Consider the following 13,031-nt stretch of genomic DNA (forward strand, 5'->3'; position numbering starts at 1 on the left):
ATTGAACGAAGACAATGCAGTGGAAGAATTATTGGAAGAAGATTCATCTCGAATGCAAAAAGAACTTGCTCTTACATTACAAGTGACTCAGCAAGTATTTTCACATCGTTTAAAATCGCTGGAAATGATCCAAAAACAAGGAAGTTGGTTCCATACAATCTGAAACCAAGTAGCATTAAACGTCGATTTTGCGTGAAAATTGATTTTGTTGCGTGAAAATTGATAAACACTTCAGTGGGAAGTTGCACTCCCCACGCCGTATTCGCCAGACCTCGCCTTTTCAGATTATCACCTATTCTAGTCGATGGCAGATGGTCTGTTTGAGCAGAAGTTTACATCATTTGAAGAAACCAAGGAAATGGGTTGGTTCTTGGATATCCTCAAATGATGAAGAGTTCTTCCAACGTGGAATCCGAATGCTCCCGGAAAGATGGGAAAAAGCAGTGTCTAGTAATGGAGAATACTTTGAATAAAAGATAATGTACTTTTTTTTCAGAATAAACTGCTTATTTTTTATAGAAAACAGCAGAAACTTATTTGTACACCCCAATAAACTAAATGTCAAATATGAGTTTTAAGAACTAATTTGAACAAAAAATGCAAAAAAAAAAGAAAAAAAAAGAAATAGAACATATAAGTAGTGAAAGAAAAATTACTTAGTGAGAATAATATATCCATCAAAAGGTAAATAAAAATATCAAACCTTTCCATTACGATGATTAGAGGCTCTCTGCATTTGCTTCAAAGTATCAGAATAGTCTTCCTTTTGAGGTGACAACCCATTTGTTGAATGGATTTGTTGTCTATCATCAATAGCTGAATCTGGAGGTGTCTTGTTGTAAATCTTGTGACGTGACAAATGTTTAGAATATTGGTCTCTAAAAAAGATTATGTTAGACTTTACTACACATTCAAGAGCATGGAAATTAAATTTCTTTCAAATAAATAATACATTGCATTTATAATGAGTCCCACATAAATTTGCAAGTGCTTTTTTTCTTGAAATTTTTTTTTATTTAGCTATTTTTAAAATAAAGGTTATTTAAATAGCATACATGCCAACATTGGAGAAATAAAAATTACGGAGATTTTACTAACCGACCCAATTTTGGGTTTACGATTACTGATGTTCTACTCTGTAGCCTTGTAATTTTGAACCCCATTCAGAAAACAAGGGAACTCCTGGATCAAGTATTGGGAGAAATTTGATTTTTTGATGGAACTAATCCGCATTTGATTTACAAAGAGTGGAAAACCACGAAAACCTCCCACACTTAGCCTGACGACAAGGGGACTCTAACCCTGATACGTTTACCATTGAGGATATTTAATGTCAGCACTGTGGTCGGTGCAAGCCCGATGCAGAATTCGTATGTACCAGTCATCGGTCGCTGGGATTCGAACCTGGGTTTACTTCATTAGAAGACAAACATACTATCCCCCGAGCCATCATGGTTTGACACTCAACATCAACATTAACACTCAACATCAGTACTGGCAATAGCACCTTCTGTTGAGGAATAAGAATAATTCTGAATAATCTGAGAAACTGAATATTTTATCACCAATTTTTTTTTAAATTTCTTGAACAAATGCGTGGAATTTTGAGAATATACAGGTAAACAGGATATGATCATAAAATACAAGAGTCTTTGTTAAAAACAGGAGACTTGGTAGATATGAAATACCGTGAATGCTGAATGAATAAGTCAAATTTCAAGTTGTCAAGTAATTTTGCTATTATATTAAGCAATGAAATAAAAATTTAGCAATTCTAAATATTTGTTAAACTGTCTAACATTTAAGGAAAATTTAATCTTTTTTACCCTCTAACATTAAAGATGCATACTATTGTAATGTTTTCATTAATTTTTAAAATATGTCAGTACACATATGAAATAATAGTGCAGAATTAACTCAAAAATATGAATTTTTTTTTAATAAATTCTGAATTCCTTATGTATTTGCAGGGTGCTTTTTCAAAATCATGGGCATCTTCAGTTTTGACGGGCTCTAATCTTGCTAAATATATTAATTATATTTTGTTAGACATGTGCCCTTTAAAACAAAACTAAAAATAATAAAACAAATATGAAAAATAACATTTTATATTGCCATAGCCTAAATATAATTCCCACTAGTAATGGTAATCTGAAGTTCTACATTTCTGCTAATTGCTTTTTCTTCTTCTTAGAATAGGAAAGAGCATTTTTTTCTAAATGAAAGGTGGACAACATAAGGGGTAAGGAGGGTGCATGTACCTTTAAATAAGGGCAGGTAGGGAGGGTTAACCATCTAAAAACTCTTAGGGGGAACACTATCATTTGCTATTATGATAATAGAAAAAACCTGTTTTAGCTGGATATATTTCTGGATGATCCTTGATCTCACAAAATATTTTTGATCACTCAAAATAAAAATAAAAAAATAAATTTTTTTTTTAAATTTCTGAGGAATTCAAAACGTTTTCTTGAAGTCAAAGACTTTTCTTGAAGAACAGAAACATTTCAGCAAAGCATAAAATCAAATGAAGAACCAAAGATAACCCTGTTTCAAGTAAAGGCTTTTTGAAGTAAATGTACTTCAACTTTCAAAATGTTCGTATAGTTATTAGTTTGATTAACATTTTAAAAATATTTGGTTCTTGATTCTCAATATTAAGGAATTTTCATGTCACTATTCGAGTTTGTGGTATCAAGATTTGACTCTATTTATCAATAAAATATATGCTAAATCAAAATGTATCAAACAAACAATTTAAACGAAACATACATTTTTAATTTAACAATTCAGCAAACAGCTGTGATAAATAAATTACCCTTCAACACTAAACCTAACTGCTAACAAAAAAACTTTAGTATACTTTTAATTTATTAAAACATTGATGTAAAAGGTATTAACTTCATTATTTATTAATAATTTAAATTCCCTAATAAATAATGGGCTGAGTAAATACGCCCATAATGACTGGTACAATAATTTAAGATAGATTTCTTTGAAAATAAACAAAAACCAGGAAAAAATTTTGGCAAAGTTTTTTTGAAGCTATGGTATACAAATATTTATATTAATTAATTATTTAAAAAAATATTAATTTGGTCTTAGATAGTGTAAAAAAATGCCTATAATAATAAACTATTCACACAATTTAAAAATATTAATAAGAGATTATATTTACGTTTTAGATAAAAGAATTATCTTAAACAGTAGTTAGAAGTAGCGCGTTACAAGTAGTGAAACTACTGTAATCGTTACTTTTTTCGTAGTTTGTAGTGTGCTATTTTTTTTTTTTTTTTAAAAAAAGGAGTGTATGGAGATAAAAAAAACCAGTAGTTTGTAGCAATTCCTGCCAACTACTTCTTATCGTCAGTTGAGAAAAGAATTACGGTTCTAACGCATTTTATTTTTCGAATTTGATGGGTGCAAATCTTCGCGGGTCAGTCAGTGGATGCCATGAAAATGACCCTGTGGCTGCAGCTGAGCTTTAATAGATATTATGTATTTAAAATCACGTATAACCAGGGGTGCCACTCTGAAAAAATTTCAAGACTGAACTTATTTTTTGACCAAATAATACTGTCTATCATTGTTAACCAAACTTTTAGAAATTTATAGCTCACTGACACCAAAATTTACCTTTCCTTCATAATAGGCTACACATTAAATCAATCATTTGATTATTTTTTCTAAATTTTTTTTAATGTTTTTTTAGCAAGCAAAAGGAAAATAACAGCTAACCTTGTATATTTTTTTACAACTATTACTGAACAAACTGAAACCATTCATATCTCTATTTTTTACTTCACCGTTATTTATTTTTTGTTCTAGTGACAGCATGACAATAGGTTGGGGTAGGGGAAGCAAACTCGAGCAGATTTAGATTTAGCAATAGTACAAATTTAATTACACAATTACCCATTTGTCAAGACTTTAAGAGTAAGATTTAGTGAAGCTGACAAAAAGAAGATTAATAAAAGTCCTGACATCATTACCATATCATGAGTTTTCATTAAGATATAATATTTTTTTATTTTGTCCAAAAAATTTTTTACATTCCTAACGAAATTTTTTAAAAAATTTGATAGAATTTATCAGTTTATTGATTTTTCTCAAAACTGATTTCAGTCCTCAGGACGGAAGAGTGGCATCCATGCGTATAACTAACATTTAAAATGGAAATTACGTAAAATAGATAATCACTTTGGTCATACTTTCACATATGAATACACACGTGTGAAACACTGATGTTATTTCAAAAGAAACGGAACATATTTTCGATGTACTTAATTTTTAAGAGGAAATAAAAGAGCATTAGACAATTGAAAAGATGCAATTATTTGATAACTTCGAGTTTCTTAAATATTTACGACCGAAATAGGTATAAAAAGGTATAGGTATAAAGGTTAAATGAATAAATTGTAAAAAAAATATTTTCGAAAAACAAACTCACTCTTGTAAACACAAATATCTCTTAATTATTCCCTTATACTTAATGTAAGCCAATTTGTTATTCAAAACCATTTTGAGCATAGGCAGGGGTGATTGTGAGCCCAAGTCAAAATTCTGGAAAATTTCTTGAGTTAAAAAAAAACAAACAAAAAAAAAAAAAAAAACAGTTTAAATTGAAAAATTAGAAAAAAATTTAAGCAAGTGTTTTTTCCCCTTTTTCTCAATATTTCTTGGTTTACTTAAAATATATTTAAAACTTTACACATACCTATACCATTTACATATACCTATGATGACCTGGCGAAGTAATTAAAATTTACAAATATGTCTTTCTTTCTTGAGTTAATGATTATAACAACTATTTACTGATAAAAAATGAATATTAATCAGGAATATAAGCTTATAAAGTATCTGGCTCTCCCTTACAAACAAATAACTTGTGTTTTTAAGTTCCACCTTTGAAAATTTGATTTTCGGAAACTTCTGCGATCAAAGATTTTTTGAAACGTCTGGACCTTCGATCTTCGTGAGTGAGTTCAGACAAACCTAGAGTAAGCCACGAAGTTTCAAATACTGAAATGAAAATCTTGAAATATACAAATGAAACTAAATGATGAGACAATAACTTAGGATTATGCAGCGGTTAAGTTCTCTTTTAATAATTCGCTTGCATTTTAATGTTTCGAAGTATTTTTTTCCGCAATTGAAAGTTCATAACTTAATCAAGATTTATCAGAACTCACTTTTTCTGCACTTTAAATGAAGGAGAAAGGGAATTTTCGATGAAACTTTTCGTCCATGGTATGGTATACTCTTAAAGTAGAAGTAGTTACTATAATTTCAAAGTTGTTTGTAGTCACTGCATTTAAAAAAAAAGTAGTTGTAGTTACAGTATTTGTAATTGTACAGCATTTTGTAATAAACTACAAAAATAATGTAGTTTTTACCACCACTAATCTTAAATATAATATTTCACTTAATTAGCTTTAATATCGAATCAATTTATCTAAAAGATAATTTTTCAATGTAACTTTTTACACTAATAATTATGAGAACTTCTGAGTCTTAAAATGCTGAATATAACAATATTTTTATGATTTTTTATCAAAATACCTGAGAGTTAAGAAGACGTACCGAAAGCTTTCTGAAGTCACAGATGCCTGCTGTCTGGAATCAAGGAGTTTTTGACACTGAGTAGACCACTGACGAGGCTGTTGCCACACAATCATACAAGAACTCATCGGACTTCTTCTAAAACCTAGAAATGTGCGAACATTTTGCTGCAATTTTAAACATATTACTTTAAAAAACATTTACTTCATCCCAACTATTATTTTTCTTTGCAAAATATTTTAACTATTAAGTATTGAAAAATTTGTATTTTAAAAATTTAATATTAAAAATAAACTTGGAACTATCATGGTTTAGCCTTTCAAATAGGAATTGTGTGCAGAAATGTCATTTACGTTTTTTGAATTATATAGATTGAAATAATTCTTCAAATTGCTCTTTTGCGAAAGTTATTATTATTTTCTTTTTTAGAACTGAACGGGTACTGAGCATTGAAATAGGAGGGCCTTCACATTTTTTTTGTACATTATAAACATATCCTCCTGTTATTAGGGAATCTCTGTATTTTCAGGAAATAATTTTTTTTCCTAATAGTAGCAAAAATTTTGTATTATTACATTAAATACAAGGAATTGGACAAAATAATGGAAACACTTTGCTAACTCAATTTTTGATATTGCTCAAAAAATATTTTAAGAATCAGTTTATAAATTTAGAACTGATTGTGTGATTTCTCATACATATAAATGAAGTTAATATTTTTTGAGTTTTGTGGGACTGACAATAAATTAAAAACTAAACTCAATAGAGTGACAGCCTATAGAGGGCCATGGCCTAATGTGCCCATCTCAGTATTCCAGACCTTGGGCTCTGGGGTACAGGAGCAAATTTTCTGGTTAGGTTGTCAGCCGAATGCAGAATATCCCAGTGTTTAGTTCCCAAGCATGCTTAGTACTCATTTTATCGACTGAAGGGATGAAAGGCTGAGTCGGTCCTGCTCGGCTCAAGGATCAAACCCAGGACCTGTGGCACAAGAGTGCGAAGCAGTCACCGAGCGTCTGACAATGAATTACGAAACGAAAATTCTTTTTGAACATCCTATAGCACGCTAAAAATGCAGTAATGTAACATATGAACGACTTTAACAGATATATGTAACGTGCAAAAAAATACAACCTAAATAACTTTTGCTCTAATGATTGGATTTTCATGAACTAAGTATTAATTTCATTGGTTTTTCATTAAAAGTTCCATAGGAATCTAAATGGGTGACTTCAACTTCGCTAATTAAGTAGTGCTAACTATTAATTAGTCCTAACTATTAATTAGTAATTAGTCCTAACTATTAATTAAGTTGCTAAATCAAACACTAAAACGTAATGTCTCAGAATGAACATGGATTTTTTACTCCTAAAGTCTGGGAAGGTAGCTGCAATCTAGAAATTGGGGTCCTTATAGTATACTACAATATACTATAATATACTTACTACATACTATTTTTCAATTCATAGTTATTTTTATTTAGAACATAAAGTCTTTCAAGTTTTTATCACAATTTAAATAATAGCTAACTAAACAATTCCTAATAGATTAAGATCAATATATAGAATATAGTAATGTTGCAAAAAAGAATAAGCAGCATCAGTTAGTCAGTATTCTTTCGTAATAGCTATCATATTTGATTAAGATTTTTAAAACAGTTCAAGAATTTCTTAGTCAAATAATATAAAAGGATTTCAATAATATTAAAGAAAAAAAGAAATGAAAAGAAAAAAATTGTAAATTACTAAATGATCTTCAAATTCCCCATTCAAAAATTCCATGATATGATTACTGTATTGATAGTAGGGTAATTCTCACAAAATATGACAATTGAATACTGCTAATACTACACTGCGAAAAGATTTTTTTTTTTTAAAAAAATTAATAAATAGCATTGGTGTTAGCATTTTAAATGACTTTGCATTAACATTGACTGTTCTGTATATTTAAAAAATTTAATTGAATTTCAAAATGTCATTTTCTTGACATGTCACAAACAATATTTCCAAAAATTACTAGCTTCAAAACTTAACATAAATTTTTCAATATCTAATTTTTTTTTATATTCCAAAAGCTGTAAGCATTTCTAAAATATATGCAGAGGGTATTATTTCCAAAAACTTTGTTGAAAATATGTTAAATGCTGTAAAATGGCAAAATTGTCATTATCCTGGCTTATAAATTCCAGGACATTAACACAGTTTTAAGAAACATTTTTACCCACTATAGGGTAAAGAGGGAAAGCAAATATTAACCTAATACACAATTTAATGAAAAATTGTGATATGCTCGTATGTAATTAAAGTTATTTATTTAATGATTAATTATTATACATAATTTTATTCTGTGCACATTAACAAAAAATTTTTGCTTCTTTCTACAGTGAATAAAAGAATTAATTTAAACAAATCATGGTCCATCTAACGCAAAGGCGTTAGGTTTTCGTTTAAAAAACACAGATAGTTAAAAATATAAGGGATAAACTAGGAACATCACTGCGCAATTTAATTCTGTCATAGTCTTTAAACGCTGCTTGGGTGTATAAATTAAGGAATGTAATAAAGTTGTTAAATAAAATGATTTAAATATTTTAAATTTAAATAATATTATAAAACAATTTCAGATGTTAATTATTATAAAATTAATTTTAATGTAAATTTTTATAAAACTAATTAAAAAATTCCTAAGATTATCATTCGCATTGTAGAAGTTTTTGAGGTCGTTCTATTACTATTAAAGTTAACTTTATTATTCGTGCTGGCAAACAGACTGCTAATTACTTTAAGTGGCCGGGTAAAAGGACTGTCAAAATTTCTCAGAATATCTCAAATTCAAAACTGTCTGCTCCTTACCCAATATCTTCCAGGCATTTTGCTTCCTCTGAAAGCTTCAAGATTAATGAAATTTTAAAAAAATTGTTTTCTTTGTTTTATCTGCTTCTTTTCAAATTAAAGTGTAGTAAAGTTAAAAACTATCTCATTGTATGTGTGTGTTACTCTTTCACTTTCATTTTTCTTAACTAATTTGTTAAAATTCTTCACAATAATCATTTTTTGAATTTATTTACATAAAATGTTAAAATTAACATCTCAACTTTGTTATTTTTTAGTTTCTTAAGTAGAGGAGTTACTTAATAAAACAGTCATTTTGAGTTAATAGTAACTTCTAAGCTAATATGTCATTTTCCTGGCATTCAAAATTTGATAAATTTCTACTTTTTTCTTCTTGAGCAAATGTCAATTAACTACACAGCTGTATGTAAGATATTAATAAATGTAACTAAATAAATATACAAAAGAAAAATTAGATTATTTTGAAGATTTTAAATTTGAAGAAATTTTTTTTCCAAAGAATCACCCATAAGCCAATTTGTTATTCAAAACCATTTTGAATATAGGTGTATATTTAGTTCTCCAGGAAAATACGTATCCTTAAAGTAGTGAAGCAGATACTACATTTAAAAAAAATTGTTGTAGTTAACTACATTTGCAACAAAGTAGGCGCAGTTTTAATAAACTACAAAAATAATATAGTTTTTCTGACCGCTGATCCTAAATCTGAGAGTTAAGAAGACGTACCGAAAGCTTTCCGAAGTCACAGATCAGATGCCTGCTGTCCGGATTCAAGGAGTTTTTGGCACTGAGTAGACCACCGCCGAGGCTGTTGTCACACAATCATACAAATAATAAGAACTCATTGGACTTCTTCGAAAACCTAGAAATATATAAACACCTTGTTGCTATATTATTCATATTACTTTAAAAAACACATACTTTATTCCAACTATTATTTTTCATTGCAAAATATTTTAATAATTAAGTATTGACAAATTGTTTTAAAATTTAATATTAAAAATAAACTTGGAACTATCATGGTTTTGCCTTTCAAATAGGAATTGTGTGTAGAAATATCATTTATGTTTTTTGAATTATATTGATTGAAATAATTCATTAAATTGCGCTTTTTTAGAAGTTATTATTTATTTTTTTACAACTATACAGGAACTGAGCATTGAAACAGTAGGACCTTCAAATTTTTTTGTACATTATAAGCATATCTTCCAGTTACTAGAGAAATTCTGTGTTTTCAGAAAAAAATTTTTTTTGATAGTAACAAAAATGTTTAATAAATAGATCACATTAAATACAGGGGCTGGACAAAATAATGAAAACACTTTGATACTAATACATTTTTTTGATATTGATCAAAAAATATTTAAAGTATCAGCTTATAAATTGAGATGTCTTTAGATCATGCAATTTCTCATACATATAAATGAAGTTTAAACTTTGAGGTTTGTGGGACTGACAATAAGTTACAAACGGAAAAAAAAATTGAACAGCCTATGCTACGCTAAAAAATTTAATAAATTTGTCTACCTCTACATATAAACAACTCAAACAGATGTATGTACAGTGAGTAAAAATACAACCTGTATAACTTTCGCTCTAATGATCAACTTCGCTAATTAGGGCTAACTGTTAAGTTACGAAATCAAACGCAAAAACGCACTTTATTACGTATGAATAAACATGGATTTTTTTACATAAAGGATTTTTTCTCTTAAAATCGGGGGGGGGGGGGTAGCTGCAATCACGCAATAGTGATCCTCATAGTATACTATCATCATCATAGTTGGCCAGACAGCCCAATGTGGGCAAATGCCTCCTCTGAAGATTTCTCCATATCGACTTCCGATTAATTTTCGATCTCCAATTCTTTTCAGTAATTGCAAGAAAATCAGACTCCACCGCATCAGCCCATCTCAAAATACGTCTTCCCCGCTTTCTTGTTCCGGTGGGTCTAAAAAGCAATATCTTTTTTATTGTATTGTCATCACTCATTCACATCATGTGGGCCATACAATTCAACTCAATTTACTTTTATGCATTTAATAATACCAGGAAGTTTATAAATCTTGTACAGTTCAAAGTTCTCCTTCTCCAGTTATTGCTTTTATTTACACCGCCCAGTATAATGTAATTAGTAACTGCAAGTAGTATTAGTAGCTGCATTATGTTAAGAATTTTGATTAAAATAAGCAGACTTATTGGCCAGATCGAGACGGTTTTTTATTTCAGGAGTCATTCTATTGTCAATAGTAATAATTGATCCTAAGTAAGTAAAACTCCTTACTGTTTCGAATTTATAAGAATCTATTTCAAGATAGGGGTCTGGGACACTGTTTCTTGAGAATAATATACTATTATATACTTATAATATGCTATTTTTCATTTCCTAGTTATTTTATTTAGAACACAGACTTAAAAGTTTTTATCACAATTTAATTAATACAACACTAAACAATTCCTAATAGATTAATATCAATAAATAGTAGTGTTGTATTAAAAAAAAATTAAAAAGCATCAGTTAGTCAGTATTCTTTTGTAATAGCAATCATATTTTATTAAGATTTTTAATTTATTTCGAGAATTTCTATGTCAAATAACAGTAAAGTAGGATTTCAATAATATTAAAGAAATGGAAATAAAAAATTGTAAGTTGCTAAATGATCCCTCCCGATTTGCCATTCAAAAATTTCATGATATGATTACTGTATTGATTGTAACCTATTATTTTTAAAACACTAAGAAACGATAGTAGTGAAACTACGAAATTCAACCTACATGATTTGTTGCTGGATTTTCTGAAAATAATAAATGAGTACATGAACTTGAGTTCATCACCATTAAATAAATGAGTACATGAACTTGAATTCATCACCATTAAAATCAGATTGTGTATCAAATTTTCATTACTAACCGTTTTTTCTACAGATACAAATACTAGCTGTTTTATTGTTTTTTAAGTATGAATACAAGTAATAGAAATATTTATTATGTTCTAGATTTTTTTGCCGAACTTCAAATCATGGAAAGTTCTCTCCTTTATTTTATTACAATATTAAGCACACGAGGTTGCTAATATTGACTACATGTGGTGGTTTAATCTTTAAGGGCTGCTATAACTATATAGGGTTGCTAAAACTCTAATTTTAAACCTGTTTCATTCGCCAAATGTTTAGAGATGAACATTAGTTAAAATTCAAGAGTCTGACCTTCAAAAATCTATTCATACCCCAAGTCAAAATTATTGATGGTCCTATCAAAACATTTTGATGGTTTTTGCTGGGTTCAGTGCGATTCATGAGGGTCCAACATCATTCGATGGTCACCATCATCCAACATTTTCCATTGTGCGTTCATGGTTTTTGATATACCAGCAAACTTCCATCATTCCATGATGGAAAGTGCTACTTTAATACTATATGGTTAACCATCATGAGAGGATTGACTCTAATTTTTATAAACTTTATTTTCATTAAACAAGCCCGATTAGCAAGAAAAATAAATATATTCACAGATGGATCCAAGAAGAGTGATGGAATGGGTGCTGCAACTGTACCAATATGAAGATGGCATAATCACATCAACCACACATTTGAAATTTAATTACTACAACGCTATATTCCAGGTTGAAGCAATAGCATTAAAGGAAGCCATCACTCACGCCATAAAACAACAAATCGCAAGTCAAACTACAATATGGTCAGACAGCATTTCAACACAATAATAGCACTTAAGAATTATAACAACACTCATTTAGTTATACAGGACATCCAAAATCTACTTAATATTACTAATGGCCTCCAAATCTCATGGATTAAAGCACATAATAACGATGGAAACGAAAAAGCTGATAACTTAGCTAAAGCGGCATTTAATAAGGGTCAATTTTTCAACATCAAAGTTCCATTCATTAAGCTTATAGCTATAACACAAATTAAGAAGGACAAGGCAAAATTCATATATTGGAGAGAGGTTAAAATATAAGTTTAGAGGTGTTTATGACGTCCATCAATAAGATAACGTTTGAAGGCAAAATTCAAAATTCGGTTATTTTTCTTTTCAAAGAAATTGGCTAAAACCTTTTTAAGACGTAACTTTTTTTGGTGGAAGGGCTAACGAAAATATTGTTTTGAGCAAACGAGTTCCCAAAATTAGACTAAAGTTTTGAGCTTAAATTCAAACTTGTTATTTGGTCAGAAATCAGATAAAGCTTCTCACTTATTTTTCAACGGTCAAGAAATTTTTTTTTGATGAGTAAACCCGCAGGTGGTCAGCATGCACCACGCATAGAGTGGCAGAACTCATACCAATATTCCTTTCAATATCTTTGTTAGTTCAGCTAAGGAATGTGTGTTACTTTCTTATAGCTACTTTGTAATGAACTTATTTTAAAAAACAAAATCATTGATGAACATCTTCAAAAATTTTCAACTTAGATTTACAAATATTTAACATAACTTTTTCAGACGAACGCACTTACGAAAATTTGTAATTAATTCATGATTTTCGAGATGCATAATTACAACTTCTGATTCAAGAACTCCTTTCAGTCATAATTCTTTTTTGTTGGGTGATTTTTGAACTTTTTGTTGGGCTAATGACTTTCTAAATAGGGCTAAA

The 13,031-nt window shown here is 29.2% G+C and overlaps 1 protein-coding gene across 1 annotated transcript in view; it reads right to left on the reverse strand.

Moving 5' to 3' along the window:
• Positions 1 to 762: 762 nt before the first annotated feature.
• The window catches only part of LOC147801108 (ubiquitin carboxyl-terminal hydrolase 34-like), a 40,386-nt gene continuing 28,117 nt past the window's right edge, over positions 763 to 13,031 (reverse strand). The window contains exons 12-13 of the mRNA XM_087155794.1: positions 9,141 to 9,276; positions 763 to 878 (exon numbers count right to left, since the gene is read on the reverse strand). The gene's annotated coding sequence lies outside the window, so the exon portion shown is untranslated. The remainder of the gene's footprint in view (positions 879 to 9,140; positions 9,277 to 13,031) is intronic.

The sequence above is a fragment of the Parasteatoda tepidariorum genome, chromosome 12 (genome assembly GCF_982258835.1).
Source record: "Parasteatoda tepidariorum strain Cologne lab strain chromosome 12, Ptep-v5.0, whole genome shotgun sequence".
NCBI classification, from domain to species: Eukaryota; Metazoa; Arthropoda; class Arachnida; order Araneae; family Theridiidae; genus Parasteatoda; species Parasteatoda tepidariorum.